A 19,355-nucleotide genomic window follows, 5' to 3' on the forward strand; every position below is an offset into this window, starting at 1 on the left:
ATTGAATAGTCACTGTTTTACCACAGAGATTACCACTTTTATAAAGTGACATAGCAAGAGAATACTAAGTGAATCACATGTTTTGAGTCTAGATTCAAGGTGGCTGTCACTATCATATACTGATGCTATTATGTATTAATGACTTTTCTCTTCACATCTTACTTCCCTAAATTATGATTCCTCTTAGGAAACTTAAAAGAGTTTGTTTTATCTTTTTTCAGTGACTTGTGTGTACTTCACTTAGTGGGTAAGAAAATGTCAAAAAGTAAGAGTACTAAGACCTAATTTCCAAAAGTAAAGGGGTAGTAAAAATTGCGTGTGTGTGTGTGTGTGTGTGTGTGTGATATAATGCACACATTCACAGGCATTTTATAAGTAAGCATTTCATGTTTTTTAAAAAATCACTTCAAATATTTTCAATTTCTCATTGCTAATGTATAGAAAGAAATTCAGGCTTGGTATATTGACTTTTAATCTCGTGATCTTACTAAACTTAATTATTAGTGCTAAACTTATTAAATATCCCTTGGGGTTTTCTACTTAGGAAATCATGTCTGCAAAAAGAAATTTTAATTTATTTAATTTCAATATGAATGACATTTTTGTTTTTATCATTATTTCTGTGTCTAGGACCCATCCCAATTACACAGATAAAAACAAACAAACAAAAACAAGAAATGAAGACGTTAGGAAAATTGCTAAAGAATATATAATAGAATGTGAAACACTAAGAATTAGAACTTGGGGCTATTTGACACTAAAATCTTGACACTTAACAGCATGGGAACCAACATAGAAACAACTACTTTTTCTACAGCATCCCCAAGTTATAAATATTTAGAGATATCACTGGAAAAAATTTTATTAGTGAAACATTGGTCTTACATACTTTGTAAACTTTTACACAAAGTTTTGAGTGATTCAGCTTGAAAGATTAAAATAAATCCTTCAAATTTCACCACTTTTGACGAACTTGGCATAAAACTGTAAGTGAAATATAACTTTAATGAAAATGAGCATAATAAAGAAAAATGAAGACATATAATTATATCCATAAATTAGTGATAAATGTAAAAATCGAGTAGTTTTTGTAGCAAATGTACCAAAATTACAAAATGTAGCAAAATTACAAAAAAAAATCTATGGAGAGTTGTTTAGAAGTATTTTCTGTTTCTATTATTGCATGTCTGATTAAAATCCATGCAAATATACATGCAATTAGTTGGTTTAGCTACTACACCCACTCATTTATAATCACCATGTTCTTCTCTCATTACATTTCATTATTTCCACACGTTTAAATGTATGTGGAAGTAAAGGGAAATCATTTGGTCATAAACAGCAAAATGCAGAAATCTGAATTGAAAAGCAAATTCAGTGATAGAAAAAGTTATGCTGTGTGAACAGCGTAGAAACATTAGTTATGTACAATATATTCACCCTAACATGTGTGCTGAATGTTTTCTACATAAAATAGTTATTTCAAGAAATGTTTAATTTTAATATTTCACTGTTTAATTATTTTTTATTCAATTAATAGAAGGTTAACATTACATCCTTGTTCATTTAGTCATTTCTAGTTTGATTTATGAAGCATTTTATCTTGGTAATATAAAATTATATGATTATAATAATATAACTATGAATATTTAATATGCTTTTATAATAACAATGACATAATTTCAACTTATAAATTATATCTGTATTAAATTAAGAAAGCAACCTGATACATAACCAGTTATAACAAGTTTAAAGATAGGAGGTCAGACAATTAAGTTTGCAAACTCATCCTAGGAAAAGTGCTACACACCTCACTGAGGAATATCACTACGGTCGCCTTTGAAGTACTCCCCTTAGGAAGATATGCACCAACACAAGTCCTTAGTCCAACCATCAAAGCAATTTTAGAACTATTTTTCTAGAATGGCCATCAGAACTGTCATCTTATGATCCTTGATGTCCGGTGTTTTGTATTGACAAAGAAAATATTTTGTGTGAATCAGTTTCTCTCAAGTAACGTTACTTAACATAATCTTGAGACACTGAATTTTTACAACAAAATGCTGTCTTGTCCAAGTCTTAAATCTGTTTTAAATGACACACAAAAGCCCTCAAAGTGGCCTAGCTTTCAATATAGTCATTTACAATCACCAGATGACTGAACATTTTTAGAAAGAAATTATTTTCTCTTTGAGAGTTTATCTAGAATAGATATTTGGTTGAAAGCCTGGAGAAAAATCAAATTACACTGCATTATTTTTTTCAGTTTCACTGGCAAGTGTATAATAAATTTCTAATTGACGTGCTGTTTATATTTCTTCTTGTTATGACACGGTGGCTTTAAAACAGTCTCTGTTGATTTTAACTTCCAATTTTGTACATCTTACAAGATATTTAGACAAAAATAAAAAAATTAAAAAGCTACAATAAATTTTAACATGTGATTTGAGAGGCAGTTGCTTTCATTTCATTATATTATATTGTGTGAATTACATGCAACCACATATGGTGAAACATAGAAAAGGTAGATTTTAGAAGTAGCTATAAAAAAGCGAGCCCCATGGGGTGGCCGGTTAGCTCAGTTGGTTAGAGCAAGATGCTCGTAACAACATTAATGATTCAGTCTTTGTGTTATAAAGTTGTATAGCTTTTAACGAATGCTTTGATCTTTGCACTGCATAGTCTCCTTCCCTTAAGCGTTATTTTACTTGAATATTTGGTCATTTATTGTTAAATATTTATTTATACCAATACAATAAATTGGTTCCTTTAAACACTAACTGCGTTTTTTTGTTTGTTTTGTTTTTTAACCACATTTTAGTAACTCTGGACACAAGATTTTCTGAACTGGGTTTAAAATACATGATTATTTTCCTAAGAAGATCTTTGGCCCAGTTTACTGCCTCCAGCAGGGAACAACTCTTCATATTTCAGGCAAAGTAAAAATTCCCATACTACTTTTTTCTATCTATGTAGTACTTAATCATTTAAATGAGATATTTCTTCAATTGATAGACCTTAGTGGTAGAAATATTATTTAAAAATTTGTAAAAAGGAAACCCAGAATGTTTCTATAATCTTGGTGTAAGTTTAGTTTACTTTAAATGATAAATATATTCTCATATAAATCTACTGTGAATAATTTTAAAATAAAAACACATTCAAAATATATTTAGGAAATTGTCACTTAAAATATTTTCACTGAATATCATTATGGACTATAAGACTATTATTGCATTGACCCAAAGTTTCATATATTGGGTTTAGTTAAGCAAATATAATTATATAATTTAGAAAGTTATACATAAGCTAAGACATAAAATGTACACTAAATTAATTTGAAAACTATAATTTGAATGATAAGAAAGAGCATTTTAAAAATAAATCTTACAAAAATATATTTTTCAGGGATATGTTTATAAGGCTAATCAAGTTTTATCGTCAGATAGATTTTCTTCTGAGTATCTTTGGAAAGTAATTTTAACATAAATTGTCCTATGAGAGTGAAATATTACTTAAAATCATTAAATAAATCATAAATGTACTGCACAATTGCTAATGTGTTAGACACACATTCCAACCCTGATAACAATATATGGCTCCCCACCTCCATCTCCCCAACACACTCCATTTCTAGAGAGCACTATGTTTAATAAGGCAAAGAAAGGGTAAGACCCAACTGAGATATATAGCTGGACATTCTAAAGGGAGACTAAAGAAATTGTATGTTTGAACTTTCTCCTACCAGAGTTTTTGATAAGATTTGGCACATGTATTTTGTTCCCTGACACTGAGATAATAAGAGCAACACAGAACTATTTTTTGCTTGAGAAGTATCTCTCAATAAGTCTTATTCCCACTTTTCATGGTAGGCCAGGGGAGGGGGAAGACAATGCAAAGAATATAGTTAACCTGGCTGGGAGAAAGAAGTTATCTAAGCACCTTCCTTCCATTTTTTGTGTTTTCTTTCTTTATCTTTCAGTTATAGCAGTGAGATAATGAAATCCAGCGTCTACAAGCTCTACTGCATTATTGTCAGTGCACAAGAGTTGTACACAAATTCAGTAATGGGTACCCAACTTCAGACCTAGGATTGATAATGCACCAAGTTCGTTAGTTGGAATTACTTGACAACTCAAAGATTGAGATCACATTCTTATCTCATGTTTTTTTTTTTAAAAGGTAATATGTTAATATTATAGAAAATGTTACTGTATAATAAACCTAATGTTTGTTTAACCATTATCCAGTTGTATCAATTGTGATAATTATTTTACATTTTCATCAGGACATTTTCACTAAACTTAATATTATTGAAATGATTGAAAACTCTATACACCTTAATAAAACTCTATTACTGTTTGCAAGAAGTAATTATTACCTTAGGTTTGCTTTTTATTATACCTTAACAAAAATATATATTTCATCACAAAATAAAAATATGTAATGTTATTTTGCATAAGTAATGCTTTATATGATTAGTGCCATCACATAGATATTTTCATTTTTTTTTGCAATCCTTCTCTGTAATTCTTCTTTACCATGGTAAAATTGTAATAAGTATTAAATATGCAGAATTGATCTCAAATTATGCATGTTCAGCTTGTTTTTCCTCACTGCAAATACATCCATATAAACAGCAACCAGAATATTATCATCTATAAAGAATTTATACTTTTTTCAAGTATTTTCATCTCACTTCAAGCCAAAAGTAATTAGTGTCATAATTTCTAACACCATAGATTTATGTTGACTAGTTTTAAACTTTAATGAATGTAATCAGATGGCATATATTATTTTCGTGACTGGATTTTTGATGGGGTTTACACAGAATGTATAGATCAATTTGCAGAGACTCTTGTTACAATATAGAATCTCCCAAATCATAAACCAGTTATCTAGATAGTACTCCATAACAAATTCTCCCAAAATTTAGTGGCTTATGACAACAATAATTTATTTCGCTCATTGATCTGTAATTAAAGCAGGACTTGTGAAGACAGCTTGTTTTCCTCAATATAGCTTCAGCTGGGGACACTACAAAAACGGCTTGCTCACATTGCTGACAAGTTGTGGATGACTGTCAGCCGAAGACTCTGCTGAGCTGACTCTGGGCCTCTCAGTGGAGCTGCTTGGTCTTTCTCGCAGTATTGCAGCCAGATTCCAACAGCAAGTGTTCCAGGAGATATGAACTAGAAACTGTCAGTCTCTTAAGGCCGAAAATTGATAAAAATGTTACTTCTGATGTATTCTATTGGTCCAGGCAGTCGCTTCCAGGATGAAGAGGAGACATAAGCTCAACTCTTAATGTGAAAAATATCAAATAACTTGTGGCCATTTTAATCCTTCATGGAGGTCTTCATCACGTTGTCCCTAGATATTTAAATTACTCCTAGGTGTGTAATATTTTGATGTTATTGTAAATGATAAAATTCTGTAGAATTTTTTTCTATGTGTCCATTGTTGATATGTGGAACTAGAAAAGATTTTTGAAAATGTCTTGCACTCAATGACTTTGCTAGATATATTTATTAATTCTAAAAGCTTGCCTATTCTTTTCGGTATTTTTAACATATGTAATAATGTTATCTTCAAATAACTAGATTTTTAGTTCTTCTTTCCCAATATTAATTAAATACACTTAGGTGTACAGAAATACATATGTGTTTCATTAAACTAGTATTGTCTACCTCGAAGTCATAATGAAGCTTTAGTTCACTGACTCAGATATCAAGTACATTGTTAATAGGAGCTGTGATAGTTCATATGATTTACTCATTCCGAACTCAGGGAGCGAGCTTTGATATTTCACCATTAAGTAAAAGATCTTACCAGATTAAGGAAGTTTTCTTTCATTCTTAGTTTGCTAAGGATTTTTATTAAGAATGAATGTCATTCTTGGTCAAATCCTAGGGCTTTTTTTTTTTCCTTTTCATAATCAATGATTGATTTTTTTTTTTTTAACATGTTAACCCAAACCTATATTTCTTTTTGCCTCTTTTTAAATTTTTGCAGACAGTTTCAAACATGCCTACACAATACCCAGTGTTCATGAATTACCATGAAAATAATTTTTTCAAACCTTTTTTGTAAACTCACTCAGTGCTAAACCCAAGACAAAGTGTTTTCTTTGTAGTCTACCTCTAAGGAATATTTCCCCCCTATTTTAAAGTATTCCAGAAAAGCATGACTTATCCTGTATCCTGTTTCCATGGAGGTTTTCTCAAAACTGGCTTCTTTTTTCTGAATCTGCCCACTAAGAAACATACGACACAGAATTTCTTTGCAACTTCCATAGAATTTCTTAATTGCCTCTAAAACATCTGAAAATCCTTGCACTCTCATTTGTAAATGTCTTACTCCTGCTCTTTTTCTAAAATCAAAGGTTTTTACTTATTTTCTTGAAGGTTATGTACTCTTTCAAAAATGTGGTTTCTTAATTATTTTATCTAAAACATTTAATTATGTTTTGGAGGGCGAGATTTTCAGCATCTAGATTTTGTCACATGTTTGAAATGAGAAAACACATTTCTTCAACCCTTCCTTTTCTCATGTTTCAATTTCCTTCAAGCTTCTTATCCCCCTTACTATGTTTGTTTCGTTTTCTCTCTTTTCCAAGCTAGTGCCATTTCTCAAATATCTGGTGACACTCGGATGAAAGTTCCATGTGTATGTCAGGCTTATCAAATGCTGGACCTCACTCTACTATGATGTGGCTGAGTCATTTCTTTGAAAGAATCACAACTACCAATATTTAGGGTAAACTTATCGGGCTCATTAGTGTCTGTACACTGGAATACTTCAATATTCTTTGGGGAAGTACTAGCTTGGCCATTTTATTTTTTCCTCACCAGTGTTTGAATGTTACGTTTATAATATAGATGGTTCCTTTCGTCCTTGACTTTAGATGTTCTTAGGCAAGGGATAAAAATAATCACCATTATTTTGTATGTGTGTGTGTGTGTCCCCTGGTTCTTACATATAACCTCTAAACCTAGAGTTTTGTTTTTTGTTTTTTTTTTTTTTTGTTAAACATCAAAGTGTTTTCTAAATAACCTTGAAGTTTTTGCATTTCCAAAACTGAAGGAGATTTGTTTCCGAAAGTACATACATATATACATAGATTGACATGCTAAGGATTCAAATATTTAACTTGCTGCCAATGCAGCATAGACAGCTATACACATGGGTATAGCTAATACTTTCTTCTCATCTCATTAAGTATTTTCCCTACTATCCAGATACCACCCTAGCTGTAGTAGGAAAAAATAATTCTAAAAGAAAAAATTTGGCTTTATGAGTAATTCATAGAACAAAAATCTGTAGCTAGTATCATTTTAATGGTTATTTTCTTTTTCTATTTTCCAAGTTTTATAAATATTTATTCATTATTTTTAATTAAATTTATTGGGGTGACATTGGCTAATATAATTATATAAGTTTTAAGTGCAATTCTATAATACATCCTCTATATATTGCATTGTGTGTTCAATATGTTTGCATCAAATAAAGATTGTGTTTTTTTAAAAGAGCTGTTTTATAGTCACAACAAAATTGAAAGGCAGGTACAGAGATTTCCCATGCTGGCCTGCTCATGTCACTGAAGAAGTTGAAACTACAGATGCGTGTGCAGGTCTTTTCACTAAGGACAATATCCTGCTTATTTTCAATCTGATTTTAAATGGAATATTTAGGATGAATTCCTGATGAATCCCTTTGGAAGAGATCAAATACTGTACTGACATTTCTTCTTAAATTCATTCCACACTTGCAGCGCTTGTTTTCCATGTGCCTCATTCTTTAACTTATATTTTAAAAATAACAAGGACAAACTAGTATCCTGTCCTATCATGTCCTATGATTTTTATTTTTTTATACAACAAATATTCTTATAGAGAGTCTTGCATGTATAGGTGGTCAGTATATATACGCTGAGTAAGTTTAATAGTAAACATTTTTCTATAAGGACTATGCAACATATTTCAAATAAAAAGATATTTAAAAATAAATTAATAAAAAAAAATGTTATTTGTACTGTACAGCCATAATTTTGTGATTGTTTCAAAGTTTTTTTAAAAAAATAGTGCATGCAATTGGAAAAATAAATAACCACATCCTGTCCTCCCTCTTCTCAAGCAATGAGAAGTTCATAGAACAATATTAAATTGGTAAGATACTTTAAAAAAAAAAAAGATATTCTGAGTCTTGGGAGACAGTTCACATCATTCAGTCTTAGATGAGTGTGGTACCTTTGAGCTGAAAAGGAGGAAAGGATATAGGCTAAGAGCAAACCCTTTGGTTTCTTGGTCCAGCCAATCTCTTCATTTTCATAAAATTACATTGCCTTCACATACACCCATGTGCTACATCTCTCTCCTGTCTCCAATCCTGCAGATTCAAATTCTCCAGGGAATAAACCCTTTGTTTCTTCCAGCAGGGAGAGGTATAAATCGTCCAGCTACAGAGGGTGTGGAGGAATCTGCATGGATTCTTATACTTTAATGTACCTACAAATACTCCTCCTATTTTTATCACTCCTATTTTCAGAGCTTCTTGGGTCTTCAGATTATTAAAGCCATTTGAATTCCTAGGATCCCCTCACTGCATGCGTAAATTTCATCTTTTCCTCAGGTGTTTAATCTGTTATTAACAGTTTTATTCATCTGTTTTCTATCTCTGAATATTTGTTGATATTCTCTTTTGCATTTTCTAAACTTGTGAGTCTATTTACTTATATATTTTATATATGTATTCTCTATATTTATAAATATATAAATATAAATCATTTATTTATATATGTTCTGTACCCTTTACCATTTTTAGTGCCTGCCGGCCCCATCTCCCACCCGCCAGAGGGATTAACTTAAATTCTGTGTTTTTAAATAATGGTAGCAATTTTTCGAGTCCCACGTGATGCTCTTTTCAATTTTTGGACCAGCCTGATCTTCAGCCATATCAAAATTCATGCAGCTTCCTAACTAAACCTTAAAGGCTCTCACATTCCATATTTATTAAATGTGTTGGGGTGACACCGGTTAGTAAAATTATACAGGTCTCACATTTTTATTTCCTCTACTGCATCTTCTCTTTATTTTTTTTCTTGTTAAAAATGAATATAATTGATCATGGATATATTTTTTGTCATGAGTACATTTTGAGTTGTATCCCTTTTCTTCCAACAATGTTATGGTAGAGAATTTGCATGAGGTACTTAAAATTTTCTAGAATTACACTGGACACTAATACTAAAAGTAGAACTAGAAAGATCACATTGTCTATTCCATGGTATTACACTGTGTATCACCTGCATATTTATTAAACGTCTAATATTTATTCAACTTACAATTTTCTGAATACACACACACACACTCACATATATCGTAGGAAATTGTGGAATAGTACTCATCAACTGTTAATGTATTTAGAGAGGTGATAGAAAGGAAGTGGAGCAAAGACAGAAGGATGAGGAATATCAATTCTAATTTTAAAAAACAAACTTAATAATAAAATATTGTGTGTCTGTGTGTATTCATAAATATATGAGAGTGATCAATAATCTGTTAATAGCAGTGATTTCTGAGTGGTGAGATTTCAGGTAATATTTGCTTTCTTCCTTAGGCTCTACTTACTGCTTATTACTTTCTAAAACGTAAGTGTTTACATATTGTACCTAAAATCATTTAATTATACAAAGACAAAAGCAGGTATATTACCACATTCATTCTTGATATTCTATGAGACACATATAATCTATATATTATCGTGTGTATGTCTGAAGATTTTCTGCCATTTAATATGATTTTTAAAAAGCTGAGATTTGAACTTTAGTTAGAGTAGAATTATAATAATATTAAAAATATCACAATACTTGCTTTTAAATATGAAATATTATTTGTTTTGTCCATATTTCCTACATATTTGCATCACTTATTCTGCTCCAATTCATAGCATTATGAAGCACTGGAATATTTAAATGAGATAAGGCAATTTCAAGAGTCATACTGGTTGAGATACAAGTGCTGGGAAAACACTGATCTCTAATATGAATACACACAAAAATTTTAATTTTCAATTGATAAATTATAAATAACCTATTTTCCTATCCACTGAGTATTATTGAGAACAAATAGTGAAAAGAGAGAATATTATTTCAATGTAAATAAGTTAATCACGATCAAGAGCAGGAATTGGAAAGGAGATACATGATAGATGATAGAGAGAGAAAGAGAGAGATTCTATACTTATGGATGTTATCTTTGCTTATGGATGAGGAAACTAAGGAAAGATAAATATTTTTTTCAAGTTCTCATCGAGCTAGTAACTCTACAGAAAGCTATAGTTCTAAAGTCATACAATACATTTAGAGGAGACTTTTTGAGTTCCCAAAGAGAGTAGAGTCCTGACAAGATATAACTAATATTATTGAAGAAATGATGAGATCTAAATAGGCCTATGTACTTATTTTCATATGATTGTTGTTTACTATATCTAGAACTCTCTAGACATGCTTGGAAAGTAGTAGGCCATAGTGTTTGAGTCAAACACACTTGCATCTAAATCTTGGTTTAAGCTATGAGACCTTCAAAACACTATCTAAGCCACACTAGTCAAGTTTCCTACTATTCAACAGTAGGGAATATGGATAGGAAGTATGGATAGTTCATGATGGAAAATTAAATTATGATTTACATGAAAAGTGCTCCTATCTCAATACGTATTCTATAAAAGCAATGATACATAGGAAATAAACTTTTTTTTCTCAAGATGAAAGAGATAAATAAGGCAAACTATTTGTAGTTAACATGCTTAAACTAGCGTTTATTTCCTGGAAATCGGAAAGAAGGGAAGGGGGGGAGTATACAAGATGTAATGACAGATCTGCCCCTAACTGAGAATGGTAAATTTAACACTTGATTTTTTTTATACATCCATTTTTTCATACATTTTTCCAATATTTACCTACATTTAATAAATTCAGGGCACTATGCCTGGCACTGGAGATAGAAATGTGAATATAAAAATACATTTTCCCCGAAGAAATGTATATTCTAGTAGGAGCAGGGAGCAGTTAGTATCGGCGTAGGTAGTTAAGTCCAGCTTCCAAGGGCCAATAGCAGATGAGCAATTAGAGTCCAAAGAAAGGAAAGATGGAATAGTCACTTACTTGGGGATGATGGAAAGATAGACAGGTCCAGGTCAATGTCATCACGATCAAGCCAACTCAACATGTATTGTATTATAAAGAGCTATTCCTAGTCTGACAACCTTGAGAGTTGACAGACCGAAAAAAAAATTTAATATGCAAAAGTGTTTTTTACTAAACTTTATCCACTGAGTGCTCCTGAAGTACTGGTCATAGATGCATATCTCACATAAAACTCCTTCAGCTGCTTTGACGAATATAATCCTGTTTTGTTTGTTTGTTTGTTTGTTTGTTTGTTTGTTTATTTTTACCTCAAAGCCTTGGAGTTGCTTGATGCCTTCATTTGTGCAACAATTTTCCCCTCTCCTTCCACTCAAATTATGTCACAAGTAACTTTTCAACCTAAGGTCTAGAGTACCAAACTACCTGTAAATGGTTAGTTGCAGCACAAATTTTACATTTGTACAGATCATGAATGAACTCATTGGTGCCCTGTTCTTTTCCTGCGTGCTCACACTTTCCCTTTTCAATAGTCTAAAAAATGTTTGCTCCATGTCCATCTCCACTGCTGATAGCTCAGTTGCCCTGATTCTCTGGCTGCCGGTCAAGTTTCCTAGTCTCTGGTTTTACTTGCTTCTCCTGTTAATACTTATAGTGACTATTCAGCATTTTGGACTTTTCAGATTATCTCATGGATTTTGCTTAGAAACCACCCTATGAGTAAGGCTGAAAAATACCTCAGGCATGATGTTTTCTGAACTCAACTTACTAAGTGGTTCACCAGAGAAGGTGAATTATAAAATTAATGCACTTAAAGAACCTTATTTTTTCCCATATCAAAGAAGAGTGTCATATCCCATGGCCTACCAGAGGTGTACATTCCATAAATGTTGGGTAGAACAATGTTAAGTGGAAAATTAATAAAATAACTAACTCTGCCCTCAGTTTGGTTCCTGATTCTTGGTTCAAGAGTAAGGGGATATTCAGCCAGCCAGACCCAAGCCCGTTTTCCGACAATATACTCGTAGTCTACTGCACTCTTAAACTGGTAACAGTAGTGATTATTAAAATACTTTTAGAAGTTAAACAGATAAACTATTTTAATGCCTATATAATTATCCTATTGCATAAACAAATTAATTCATAATTCGCAAGATTTAATGGATAATATAGTTTTGTATAAAGCAAAATTTAAAAGTGAGCTAATTTAAATAAAACAGTAAATAATAATACAAGTTATAGTGATATAGCAAAATTGTGAAGATGCTGCTCTAACTCAGCTACTGCCATTATCCATCTTCCTCCAACAAGTAAACAGATCCTTACTCTCTATATCCCTTGATTCCCATGGCCTCCAGACTAGGTTATGTGCCTATACACACACTCTTAGGATCCTGTACTTTCTTCTGTGAAACCTCATCCAACTTCATTATTGATTTGCAACTTTCTTCTTTAGACTCAATACATCCGTCTTAAACTCCACTGGTTCCTGGCTTAATAATTGATCTATGGCACACTTTAATATATGTAAAATGAATAAATAGAAGAATGATTCATATTGCACAGGGTTTCAATAATGAAAAAGACAAAGTGTGTAAAGAATAGATGTAAGCAACAGATAATTAGCATTGATCTTTAAGCTATTATTCTGAATCTATCTGTTACTATGACTACTTTGCTATATGTCATGCAAAAAAAAAAAAATACCATTAGTGGAATTTCTGGGATTTTGGTGCTACTTTTTGAGTCTAAGTAGATATCAGATATGCATGTTGGTGGATTTCAGATATGAAAGTATGAGCCTGGATCTCTGTTACGAATTAGGGGCTACAGAAAACTGGATGGACAGTAGGATAAGTCAGGAGATACTACTAAGGATATAGATGAGTGGTTAGTGTGAGAGTATGAATGGGGAGAATTCAGAAAAGCAGAGGTATCATATGAAATTTCACGCCAGTGAATACTTGCTGATAAGATTGTCCAACAATTATTTAAGACCAGGGATATCTAACCCTGAATTTAAAGTATTTCATTTGTGTAATGCAGTCATCACACACATAGAATACTTTGCTTTAGTTAAGTTTTATTGACAGAATAGGAAGATTAAAGAAAGACACTGGCTATACCAAATGCAGAACAATGGCAGCAAAGCTTGTATTATTGAAAGATTCATAAACAACTAATTTAGGCAAAGTTGAAACTTAATAGTGACTAAGATATCCATTCCCAGGCTTAGAAATCAGAGCTATCTTGAGTAACAGATGTTCTAAAATTGCAAAATTAGAATTCCAATCATTCTCATATAAGTATTAAATGTTAGGAAAACCTAGGTGATATTTGCATATAATTCAGTAATTTAATATTTTATGTTCATCTTTTTTTTTATTTTTAAGAATTGGAGGTACAAGTACAAGTAAAGCTTTTCGTTAGCTATTAAGTTCAGTTCATTAGATAAAAAGAGAAGAAGAGATTAAGATTCCATTTGTTATGCAATTAGATATTCTTATCTATAAGTTTGACCAACCAAAACCTAACATGAGGTCTGTTTTATAGTATACACATAGTGAATGATCTAGTGGACAAGTGAACAATTAACTATGAATTGTAAGCCATATTTTAACATTACATGAAATAAAAATCAGTTGCCTGTTTTCAAGGGAGTGTTTTGGAGTTTAATAGTTATTTTATGTATTTATTTATTTACGGAAGGGACTTTGGAGATTTAGTACAGGTTGAAAAACCTAGAAAAACATATTATATGCATGTTAGTTACTTATTGTAGGGACAATAGAGTTAGCCAGGTTCCCTCCCCTGGCCAGTTGCTGACACTGACTGGCCCGCCCCACTGATAAGACAGAATGTAGCGCAAGCGTTGTCCATCCTGAAGATGTTATTTGTGTATACACTATGTAAGCACTATGGCTGCGTGTATACACTATGTAAGCACTTTGGCCTCTTTTGTCTCTGTATGTTACAAAGGGGTCCATCCATTTTAGAGGACGGCAGAGGCAGAGACACAGCTGAGGCGGAGACATGATGGAGACCATGGGCTTTATTGTACAGGGCTGCTGAGAAATGGGCCCCAGGCTGATGAGTTATGAAACTGCTGCTGGCTGTAGGTTGTAACCTGAGAATGTCCAGCTGTGTGCAACAGTGAGAAACTCCTGGCTATGTCCCAGGAAGCCTGTTAATAAGACATATCTGCTCTGCCTCTGGCTCCATGCATCTTCTTCCAGCTTCCAGAGTCACAGACACCTTTCCCCCAGGACCACAACCCACTCGGACAGCAACATGACACTTACTGAGTATGATAAATAATGGGATGTCAGTAGACGTATCTTGAGACCACCCAGTGCAGGTAGAAACAGACGAATCATATGAAATCTCAAGCCAGTGAACACTGGAGTTTGAGATACAGTTGATGGGGAATGAGAGAAGGAGGGAAAGCAGTGAGAATATTTACTGTTACATGTATTTATTCACACCGCCTCTTCGGTTATTTAGATCAATAATAATACATTATACACTATCTTGAATTAGTGCTACTTTATATCTTGGATTGAACTCACAAAAAGACATAATTTAAATTATTATACTCAGATATCTTAAGGGGACTTTTCTACAAATGACGCTTCATGAAATGAGATTATCATTTACACCTGCTTTAGCCTCAGCCCTACTCTCAAAAAAATTACACAGTAAGGAAGAATTCAAACCAAGATACACATCTGTGGAAAACATTAGGCATGGAGAAATTTAGATATCATGTTTAAAAATCGATATATATTATATTTTCATTTGATATGGCTGAAATTAATGTATTTTCAACTTTAATCTGACTGCTTAATATTCATATTTGTATTTTGGGGGATTTCAAGTATGCTATATTAAATAATTATATCCTTTTTTCTTTATATGAATCAAAGTTATCAGCATTCTACTTCTCACTTATTTAATAAATGAAACTGCATGACTAATTGAAGCATTTTTAGAGAAGAAAAACGACTTGACACACAGTAAGGATATGCTAACCTGACAATCCATCACTCTAAAGTCTCAATTAGCTCAATCAGAGAGTGGTTTCACATTTAAAAATATGAGGGATTGGAGTCTATTACTCTGATAGCTGTAATTTGACAGACTTACAGAAAAAAAAATCTCACTTTTTCCTCAGAGCCCTATAATATTCAAACTTTTTCTATCACTTCCTTGTGGTTAGCATTATTCTATCACCTGGGGAAACATAGATGAGACAGAGAAAAGAAGAGATAAACACAATGTGGAGGTACAAAAAGGGGAAAGAAAGAAAACGGATAGAGGAAGGTATAAAAAGATGAAGAGAAAAGGGGAGGAAGGATGTCTCTGTATGTTGAGAACACAAAAATAAAAGGTAATAGGGCTACAAGTGTCAAGGTTGGTGGTAATTTCCAAAGTCAATCAGCAACCTACAGAATATTATTGGAATTAGCAATGATCAGTGAAATAAGATAGATATGGTGACTCAGGAAACAGGGGAAACAATCCAATAACTAGAGTTAGGTTATAATTTATGACATATTATCAAATGGATGTGATTAGTGGAGATTTGTTCAGTGGGATCTTCCTTTGTGTTGCTTTGTGCTGCACAGAAAAGTTAAAGTTTGGGGGAAGCAGTAGTGGCTAACAGGTGCTAAAAACATAATGTGGCATCTGGGTTGATCATATTTTATTTTCTCCATGACCTATAAGATGTTTTATTCCTCTTCTACAGACAAGAAAACAATTTCTCAGAGATGTTAGATTTCAGTCTGTATGATAGTTAATCACCTTCAGCCTCTTCAGTTCATTCTTCACTTTTTTTTTTTTTTTTTTTTCACTGTGCTTTACTTTCCTGCACACTGACTTCTATGGATTGCTTCAATGAAATCTTTGTACTTTGGCTTCTGTTTGGGTTCAACCAATGAAAGACAAAAGAAGATCAGAGCGTGGAAAGAGAGTAATCGTTCCTCCAGCTCTCTCCCTGACTGGCTGCTTTCCTTTACTTAAGGCTACTTTCTTCTACCTAAGGCCACATCTCTTACTTTGCAGCTTCCTCCTACGACAACTTCTCTCTATCTGTTTATAGTATACTCCCTCTACTGCATCAATCAGGTCTAGCAATTGTGGAGGTTCACCAATATTTCTAATCTTGGAGTCCTACAGCATCTTTGTTATTTAATACTGCACATATAATTTTAAAAAGTTTTTCATTAAACAATCTTTAACTAACACTTTTCAATGTGTCATCTTATTTTATTTTTTAATTGAGATTTATCTATTAGATGGCAGGATTTAAACTCAGCTGTGTTTGTTTGTTTGTTTGTTTGTTTGTTTGTTTGTTTGTTTGTTTTTAGATAGAATTGACATATCACATTGTGCAAGTTGAAGGTGTATGGCATGGTGATTTGATACATCTATTTGTTCCCACATGATTATAACAATACCATTAGCTAATACCTCCATTCCATGATATATTATCATTTTTGTGTGTGTGTGTGTGTGTGTGTCTGTGTGTGATGAAAATATTAAGATCTAGTTTTTTGGCAACTTTGAATTATATAATATAGTATTATTTACTATAACTGTGGGTATATTCTGCATTAGATAGATCTCCAGAACTTAGTATTCATCTTCTAACTGCAAGTTTGTATGCTTTGAACAACATCTCAATTCCCCCAATCCCTAGCCCTTAGTAACCACCATTCTACTTTCTGTTTCTGTGATTCCATTTTTTTTAAGAGTCTACATATAAGTGATATCATACAGTATTTGTCTTTCTCTGTCTGAGTTATCTCACCTAGCATAGTGCCCTCAAGGTCCATCCATGTTGTCGCGAATGGCAGGATTACATTCTTTCTCGGAGCTGAGTGATATTCCTTTGTATAGTACATCTTTTTATCTATTCATCCATTGATGGATACTTAGGCTTTTGCATATATTTGCTATTATGAATATCACTGTTAATAATCATGGGAGTATAGTTATATTTTCAATACTCTGATTTCATTCCTTTTGGATTTATACCCAGAAGTGAATTTCCTGGATAATGTAGTTCTATTTTTAATTATTTCAGGACCCTCCATACTGTTTTCCACAGTGGCTGAACAAATTTGTGTTTCCACCAACACTGCAAAAGGGTTCCCTTTTCTTTATATCATCACCAACACTTGTTATTTCTTCTCCTATTAATAATAGCCATTCTTACAGGTTTGTGCTTTTAATTTGCATTTCCCTGATAATTAGTAATGCTGAGCATCTTTTTGATGTATCTGTTGGTTATTTGTATGTTTTCTTTGGAAAAAAATATCTATTCAGTTCCTCTGCCCATTTTTTTAAATCAGATTGTTCATTTTGTGTTATTAAGTTTCATGAGTTCTTCATATATGTTAGATATTAAGCTCTTATCAGATATGTGGTTTGAAAATGTTTTCTCCCAATCTGTAGGTTGACTACATTTTGTGTATTTTCTGTTTGTTTTGTTTTACTGTGTAGAAGCTGTTTAGATTGATGTAGTTTCATTTATTGATTTTTGCATTTGTAGTTTGAGTTTTTGGTGTTATATCCCAAAAAATCATTTTTGAGACCAATGTCAAGGGACTTTTTCCTTATATTTTCTTCTAGGAGTTTTACATATCAGGGTTTATGTTTAAGTATTAAATAAATTTTGCATTTTTTGTGAATGGTGTAAGTTAGAGGACTTATTTATTTATTTATTTACTTATTGCTATGGAGCTTTTCAGTTTTACTAATACCATTTAATGAAGGGACTATCCTTTCCCTATTGAGAATTCTTGACACTATTGTCAAATATTAATTGACCATATATGTGGGAGTTTATTTCTGGGCTCTCTATTCTGATATCTTGGTCTGTATGTCTATTTTTATGCCAGTACCATACAGTTTTGATTATTATAGTTTTTGTAGTATACTTTGAAATCAGATTGTGATGCTTCTAGCATTCTTCTTTATATGAATTCTTTGGCTATTTGGGCTCTTATGTGGTTTCATACAAATTTTAGGACTTTTTTTCCCTGTTTCTGTGACATAACCATTGGTATTTTGATGGGGATTGCATTAAATCTATTGATGACTTTGGGTACTATAGACATTTTAACAATATTAATTATTCTCACCCATGAACACAATGATAGCTTTTCAGTTGATTTTTCTTTTTCAATGTCTTCTGCCAAAATCTTATAGTTTTCATTGTACAGCTATTTCCCTTCTTTTGTTAAATTTATTCCTAAGTGTTTTATTATCTTTTATTCTATTGTGTATAGATTTTTTTCTTTATTTTTTTTCAGATATTTCATTGTTAATGTATAGAAACATGATTAATTTCTCTATGTTGATTTTACCTCCTGTGACATTTTTGAACCAAATTTATTAGGGGTGGCATTGGTTAGTAAAGTTATTTAGGTTTCAAGTGTAAAATTCTATAATACATCATCTATATATTACACTGTAACTTCCCATCCAAAGTCAATTGTCCTTTCATCACCATATATTTGACCCACTTTAACCTCTTCCCCCCCTTTTCCTCTGCTCTTACTGTCTAGTAACGCCTAAACTTTTGTCTTTGTCTAGGAGTTTTTGCTTGTTTTTATTGTCTTTTTTTTTTTTATCTTGTTCATTTGTGGCTTTCATTTTTATATCCCTCCTATGAGTGAAACCATATGGCTCTTGATTTTTTGTGTCTGACTTGTTTCGCTTAGCATGATAATCTCAAGTTCTATCCATGTTGTTGCAAATGGCAGTATTTCACCTTTTATTATGGCTAAGTAATATTCCATTGTGTATATATATGACATTTTCTTTATTCAATCATCTATCGAAGGACACGTTCGTTGTTTTTATGTCTTAACCACTATGAATAAAGCTGCAATGTACATAGGGGTCCGTATATCTTTACAGATAAGTGTTTTCAGATTTATTGGGTAGATACTCAGAAGAGGGATTGTTGGGTTGCATGGAAATCTATTCTTAACGTTTAAAGGAATATCCACACTGCTCTCCATCATGGCCATACCAGTATACATTCCACCAGCATTGTATGAGGGTTCCTTTTTTTCCCACAGCCTCTCCAACATTTGTTATTATTTTGTCTTGTTTATAATGGCCATTCTAGTATGTGTGAGATGGTATCTCACTGTGGTTTTGATTTGCATTTCCCTAATAGCTATTAAAGTTGAGC

This window comes from Rhinolophus ferrumequinum, chromosome 11, assembly GCF_004115265.2.
Source record: "Rhinolophus ferrumequinum isolate MPI-CBG mRhiFer1 chromosome 11, mRhiFer1_v1.p, whole genome shotgun sequence".
Lineage (NCBI taxonomy): Eukaryota > Metazoa > Chordata > Mammalia > Chiroptera > Rhinolophidae > Rhinolophus > Rhinolophus ferrumequinum.